Below are 7,464 nucleotides of genomic sequence, written 5' to 3'. Positions count from 1 at the left end.
TTTACTCTCATTATACAAATAGAAATATTAATAATAAACTAATTATTTTAGTACTTAAAATTCATAAATTTGTACATTATATGTATCTTCTAATTTTAATATACTTTTTTTATAAATTATTCACTGATATTTTAATGTAGACTAAAAAGTAACATATTTATTATTTATAAAAATAAAAAAAATTGTTTACAAAATATTCAAGAATAAAATATTAAATTGAATTTATAAAATCCACTAATTTAAATTTATATAAAAATGATTTGCTATTTCAAAAAATTTAGAGAAATAAAAATGTTAATAATGGAATCATTACTTTGGTAATTAAAAATTATCAATTTCATATGATGTGTATCTTAGAAATTTTAATAATTTTGATATATATCATTTAAGATTAAAGTAAAAATATGATAATAATATATGTAGAAAAATTATGAATTTCATATGATAATAATTTTGATATTATCAAACATTTTAAAATTTAATATTTAATTGACTTTTTTGTCAATGTTGAAAAGTAAAAATAGAAAATAATTGCTATAGTAATTAAAATATAATAATTGCATATGTTTTGTGTCTTGGATTTATAGAATTTAACATAATAATGGTTTTGTGCATGCTTTATTTAGTAAAAACAATACAATATGAGTCTTGGACTCTTGATTGATAGATTATCAACAAAGTTGTATGATATTTATGTATCTTGTTACATTAGTAATACTTCTTTATCATTAAGATGTACATTTTTATGTAGTTATACTTTATTTGTGGTTATTTTGACTTTTAAAGTTAGTGTAATTGATGTATTTATGAAATCTGTATTATTTTCCTAGTGTATCCATGTGTTTTCATATCTTTCATTTGTATCTATGCGTTTCCAAAGCGTATTTGTATCTCTATCTAGGACTGTTCACAAATAAATCCAAACCGATCAACCTGGCCTAACCCAACTCAAGTTGGCCGATTTTTCTTCACTACCAGTCGGTTTTGGGTTACAAAGATAAACAAACCGATAATTCAGTTCGGTTTTGGTTTGTGAAAACCGAAACCGAACCGAGTTATGTGAAAAAATATATATTCTGGAAAAATATATGTTAAATATAGCTATTTTAGTTTTAAATAATAAATATATATGAGAAAATATATATTCTAAAATATATCAGATATATATTTTCGAAATATATATTAACAGAAATTAGAAAATATATATTTTGATATATTTGTATATATGTTTTGGTTTTAAATATATATTTCCAGAAAATATATTTTGAAATATTATATATAATATTAGCACTTTGACTTCATGTGCATTGTGCAAGCTTGGAGTTGGTTGAAACCCAACCCGACTCAAACCGACTAGGTCGGTTTTACTTAATAGAGGGTCGGTTTTTGTTTGATCTATAGGTAACCCGACCAGGTCGGGTCGGTTGAAAAAACATTAGTAAACCGACCCAATCCGACCCATGAACATCCCTATCCGTATCCAAATTGTTCAATACAATACCCAATACCGATACTTTAATCCTTTCTATGGACAAACTCCCCTTGTAGAAAAGACACTATTGGATCACGTTTGTGACCACAATTTGCTAACAAGGTTCAAAATTTTGACACAATATGTTGTATTAAGCATATTATATTGTACCAGCAGGTCGTTAATACATAATTTTGAAGGCTTTTCCCAAAACAACTTATTTTAAATGTTAAATAACATTTAAATTGACCCCTCATCAAAGTATGAAAGAAAAAATTTGGTTTTTTATCGTATTGAAACACCCGATATGCATGTTTGCGTGTATTGGGTGCATTGATACTTTAAACCTTGTTTGCTTGCAATTTTTGAAAGCTACAAATGAGGCATGCATCAAAGGGGTGCAGCATTGCCCCATTAAAATTTTGCATTCTAGCTCCACCTTGTTATAGGAATTCTAGGATGTTAGATGTGCCTAATGGAGAACTGGTGTCTTGCAGCTTACATTTGTTCGGAGCAGCAAATTAAGTTATTTTGTGATGCTAGGTTCAAACAAGGTGCCAATATGGCTTCATTGGCATGTTTCATTTTGCAAACATATGGGTTTTTGGCTAAGGATTCTACATTTCTAGAGTCATGATTATTAGTAATCAAAATTGAGTTGTGGGTTATAACCTTGGGAGTGACTAAAATGGCAAAGTTGGATGTATTTATGTTTTGGTGATTTATTATTCCAAAGAAGCAATTTCCACTATCTAAACCAGTTTAAATGAGTTTGTCCCTTCCTTGCTATTCTAAGCAAGGTTTTAAAAACTGACCCGGAAACAGAACCGTTCTAGCTACCGGTTTCCGGGTCAGCGGTTCGACCGTCTAAGTCGAACAATTCGAATGGTTTGCATATTAGGGCAAATATTTTATATGAGATTTGAGAAAAGAGAACTGGAGAAGAGATGTTGTCGGCTGAGAAAGAAAAAAAGGAGAAAATAAAGAAAGAAAGAAAGGAAGGAAGGAGCAAGGAAAAAAAAGAAAAGAAGAGAAAGGAAGGAGGGAAGAAGAAGGAAGAGGAGGAGGATGGTTCGACGCTCACCGGCGATGGCGAGTGGCAGCAACAGACACAGATCTGAGTTCTTGGATCTAAGATATGAGATCTAAGATCTGAGTTCTCGGGTCTCGTATATGAGATTCTCTGCAACAACTGTGATCTTCTTCTTCTTCTTCTTCTTCCTCAGATCTAAGACACGAACTCAGATTTGAGTTTGTGTGTTTCTCTCATGCAACTTTATACTACAAATTGTTGTCCAGGTCAAACAAGTCGACGGTTCGACCACCCGAGTCAACGGTTTTCTGATGAAGTCAACAGTTTTTTACCCAGGAACGGGTTAGGGGTGAAATGGAACCGGTTGCTTGAACGATTTTCAGGCCAAACGGTCCAACCATCTGGGTCAACAACGGTTAAAAAACATTAAATGACATTTATCACACTAGAAATGGACTTTGTTGTCAAGTGTCCAATTATATTCTGAAAGCCCACAATGCAATGATGCAAAGTATCATGCAAAAATTGGGTTTTCTAAGACACCCCTTCTTTTGCTCCAACCCTACTCACCCTTGGTGTCAACACTCAATTTTTTACCAATCTCCTCTTGAAAAGCATATGAAGACAAACCCCAACTCAATTGCCCTTAAATTCACTATTGGACTAGTAGAATTCTGATACAATGGTTTTAATCACCTCTTATTAATGCTTATATCACATAATGACACTCAACCATCTAAACTAAAACCTTGAAACACCCAATCATAAATTCTAAAACATTGATATCCACCCATCGTAGGTTCTACTTTGATGTATTCACATTTCAATACTTCCTAACCCTAGAACCTTAAATTTGCACATCACCAGCACAATCAAACTCTACCACTAGTTCCCTAATCCTGGTCTTTACTACCCTACGAAAATTCATCCAAAAACTTCCTTATTTAGCCCCTAAATTAACTAAGACTCCATTTCAAATCCTCAATTGGCTAGTTTAACTTTACTTTGAACCATCAAGTCTCCTGCTCTACCCATCTAATAAAAAATTTGTCTTATTCATCAAATACCAGACATCTTTAAAAACACATCCAATAAATTTTATTCCTAATCTCCACTATTTGGCTACCATTGAATCTAGATTCCATACCAACACTCCTCATTGGTTGAAACTTTCAAAATCTATACCTCCCTCTCCGACCCAACTTTGGATTTATCAAACATCATTGATGACCTCTTGACATCACAAAACACTCACCCACCAAATTGCAACCTGAAACTTCCTAATTTCTTTCTACATCAGGTTGAGATTCCAAACCAAACATTTTTATTGACTAGAACCCAATCTATCTAATTTCTTGTGATTCTAGTACCTTTAAGACACTTATGCCCCTCCAAACAACTCAATCTTATCTAAACCCCCATCTAGGCAAAATTCGCTTAAAGACACCCCTCCTACCCTTCAAAAGGACCAATATTCCATTTTAAGAAACCTTATTTGTTTACATACTTGGCTATTACACCTTAACACACTCAGGCTTAAACTTCAGCTATTAGATCTCCTTAAAAAGCCTTCCTTAAATCTAGGCCATTCTTTAAAGAAGTTACTCTTGTATTTTCCAAGAACCTCCAAACTTTTTTTCATTTAAGTTCTTAAACCCTTAGAAATTATAAATTAATTCCCAAGGGAGACTCAGGGAAATCTTAATATCTTGACCAATGAAAAAACTCCCTTGGCCCATAACCATACGATTATAATGCTCTTTGAGCTCACAAATCCAAAAAACCACAAACTACCCCTACTTTTGCAAATTCTATAAAACCCTAGAGTGCTACTCTATTTAAGTTAACCTTCCTAATTAAACAATAGAGTGAGTGAGTGAAAGAGAGAGGGAGAGAGAAAGTAAAAGAGAGATCAATCAAAGCATGAAAAGGAGAGAGTGAGAGAAAAGGGGAAGGAAAATGGAAGAGAGAATAAAGAGGAGAAAAAAATTCAATCGAGTGGAGAAAGAATGATGGAAGGGACCTAGAGAGTTCAAAATCTGGTTGTTTCTCTTCTTTGTTACATTTTAACTTCTAAAGTAGAGAAGAGAAGAGGGAAAAGGATGAGAGTTGTTTATCTTTTTTGGATTTCTTTCTTTAGGATAAAGTAGATAAAAGAACAAAGGGGAAAAAGTCAAGTTCTAGTTCGTTGTGATGTCTTCTTATGCTGAACCTATGGCTGCATTTGGAAACGATGCAAATGGAGTGTAAATTCTGGTTTAGGGTAAATTTGCACTCTGGTTCACTTTTGCCTATGTTTGGTAACATTATATTTATGCATTAACAAATGACATACCAATGCATATTTACATTGATAATAAGATGTAAAAGTACATCAATAAAAAAGAAGTAAATTTGCATTCAAATGGGCTTTTGATAAAAAAAAAAGCATATGCTTTATTGGAATTCATGTTTACATCCATTACAGCTAAAAGTCTATTTGGTAAGAAGGTAAATTTATCAATGCAAAACTAACCCAATTTTGCAATTCATATGAACCATTTTACACTATATATTTGCATTCACACTTATTTGCATCGCTTCCAAACACAGCCTATGCTGAAAACAAATATGAAGATAGAAATCACCACTCCTATGTGAATCCAAGAAGAATCTCCCAATGTTTGTAGCAATTCCAAGCAATATTCAACAATAGAAAGCTCCTTTAGCATTGCTTTCTAGACTATCAACACTATTGCTCCATTGCCTTCTATCCAGTTAATTAAAGGCCACAAACCAAAGGTGAGTGCTTCAGCTTATTTAGATTAGGTGTTAACAATAGAAATCACTACATTTTTTACTTGTGTTTCTCACTAGTATCATAACCTATTCCAAATTGATAATTATGCTGTACTTTTAACCTACATAAAAAGATATATAATAATAGGTTGGTCTATTTCGGTCTTCTATAAATAAATAAAATGTTGTTTCAATGGCGTGGTATGTTCTTCTCTTATTTACCTTAATCCCGTATATGTTTCATTCCCATCTTTGCTCCCTAGGCTGTAATATTTTCTTTAATATAATTTTAACTTCCTTTCTTTTTTTAGTTTTGTAATGAGTCCCATTGTTGGAAATCCCCTATGAAGGTGGTTAGGCTCTTGAGCATTTCGTTCCCATGTGCATGGTAGTAGGAGGCTTAGGGTTGAATAAAAAAATAAGTTGAGAGGAGACCTCACATCCATTTTACTTCAACTCTAAGATTTTCAAAAATGGCATAACTTGTTGAACGCTTATTGAATAACTAAGGGAAAGAGATGAGACCTCATATCCATTTTACTTCAACTCTAGGATTTCCAAAATGGCATAACTTGTTGAAGGCTTCTTGAATAAATAAGGGAAAGAGAGGAGACCTCACATTCTCTTTGCTTCAAGGAGCTCTTTGAAGGGAACTTAGTGGATTGAATTGTTCAAGAAACTCAGAACTTTCTTAGTTCGAGCTGATTGTAGAACCATAAAATTGAAATGGGCAAGTTCTCTAGAAATTTACTTTTCTCGAGAGAAAATGTATGATATGTCAAAAAGGGGAGAAGGGCGCCTAACTCATTCTTTCTATTCCCTAATGTGTACCTAGATAGGCCAAGCAAGGATTATAGAGTCAAGTTTTTTATTTCTTCAAAATGGGAGCTAGGCCCATCACTCCCATGGTCTCTCTTTTGATGGGTGGTAGTGCCTTTGGTTTTTGGATGTAAGTGAACCCCAAACTCTTTTGGATGCTTATAATTAACTAAGGAATTTCCTGGCCTAGTCTTATGATTAGTTGTACCCCTGTGGCTGATTGTATTTCCTCATGGCCTTTATTGCCATTTGTACGAATAAAATTCAACTATAGGTAGTCCTTTTTTATTTTTGAATCCAAAACAACACCCATCCACGTCACAACTTTCCACTCTTCGTGACCTTTTTAAATTTTGCAATTCTTTTGTTTAATTTTTGAAAAGCATACAAAAGTATTCAAAGTGGACCAATTTCAATTCACCACAATTAATTCAGTTTCAAATCTAATAATTCTCTAATGGGATAAACCATTTCTTATTTTATATTAAACCAAACATAGCCTTATGGCTTAATCATTTTGTTTCTTGATAGGCCAACATTAGGCATTAACTCAACAAGTGCTTTCATGGTGGTAAACATAATAAAATATATTGCTAAAAGAAGTAAGTTTCATGATTCCCCAAACAAACTATTATACTTCTTTACTAAGTTTAGAAACTATATCTTACAGCATAAAAATTGGACAAGTTTGTGGTCAATTTGCTTTGGGAATTAGAGAAGATGACAATACGGGAGGATGCATGTTTTGAGTGATAAGTATTTTTGAATGAATTTAAATCATCATGAGTTTTTTAAGAAACGACATCCAAGACCATGGTCATTTACAAAGTAAATAGTTGAAAACTATGAGATAAATAACATCAGCCGTGATTCAATGGAGATGAACAATGTTGGTGAAGGTGATGAGGGTTTTCAAAATGATTCTTACATAATTGTGGCATGGAATGATTAGGAAAAGTTGCATAAGTTGATTGAATGTAAGGAGTGCTTAATTTCTAAACTTGATAGTCTTGGGTACTATGCATTATTGGGTGGTTTTGAACAATTGAACCATAGTTGCATAGTATATAATTAAGGTTTAGGTATATAACTTAATTTTATTGTTGAATTTTTTCTATGGAAATTTTAAACTGGGTTTTATTGTTTAAAGCTTTAAGTTGTAGACAATGTGGGGTAAGAGCTATGAAGGTAACATTTATAGAAAAACATAATTACATCACCACTCAAGGGAGTGGAAGTTGAAATTACCAAATAAGACGTAGGTTTTAGAGGATCATGATACACAACAACAATTGTTTGGTTGGTGTCAAAGTTGAGCATGAAATATAATGGCAAGTTCCTACTCGAGTAACATATCTTAATG

The sequence above is a fragment of the Nelumbo nucifera genome, chromosome 6 (assembly GCF_055504915.1).
Source record: "Nelumbo nucifera cultivar China Antique chromosome 6, China Antique-T2T, whole genome shotgun sequence".
In the NCBI taxonomy this organism is placed as follows: Eukaryota; Viridiplantae; Streptophyta; class Magnoliopsida; order Proteales; family Nelumbonaceae; genus Nelumbo; species Nelumbo nucifera.
The sequence above is the reverse complement of the archived record's forward strand: the minus strand, read 5'-3'. Positions refer to the sequence as shown.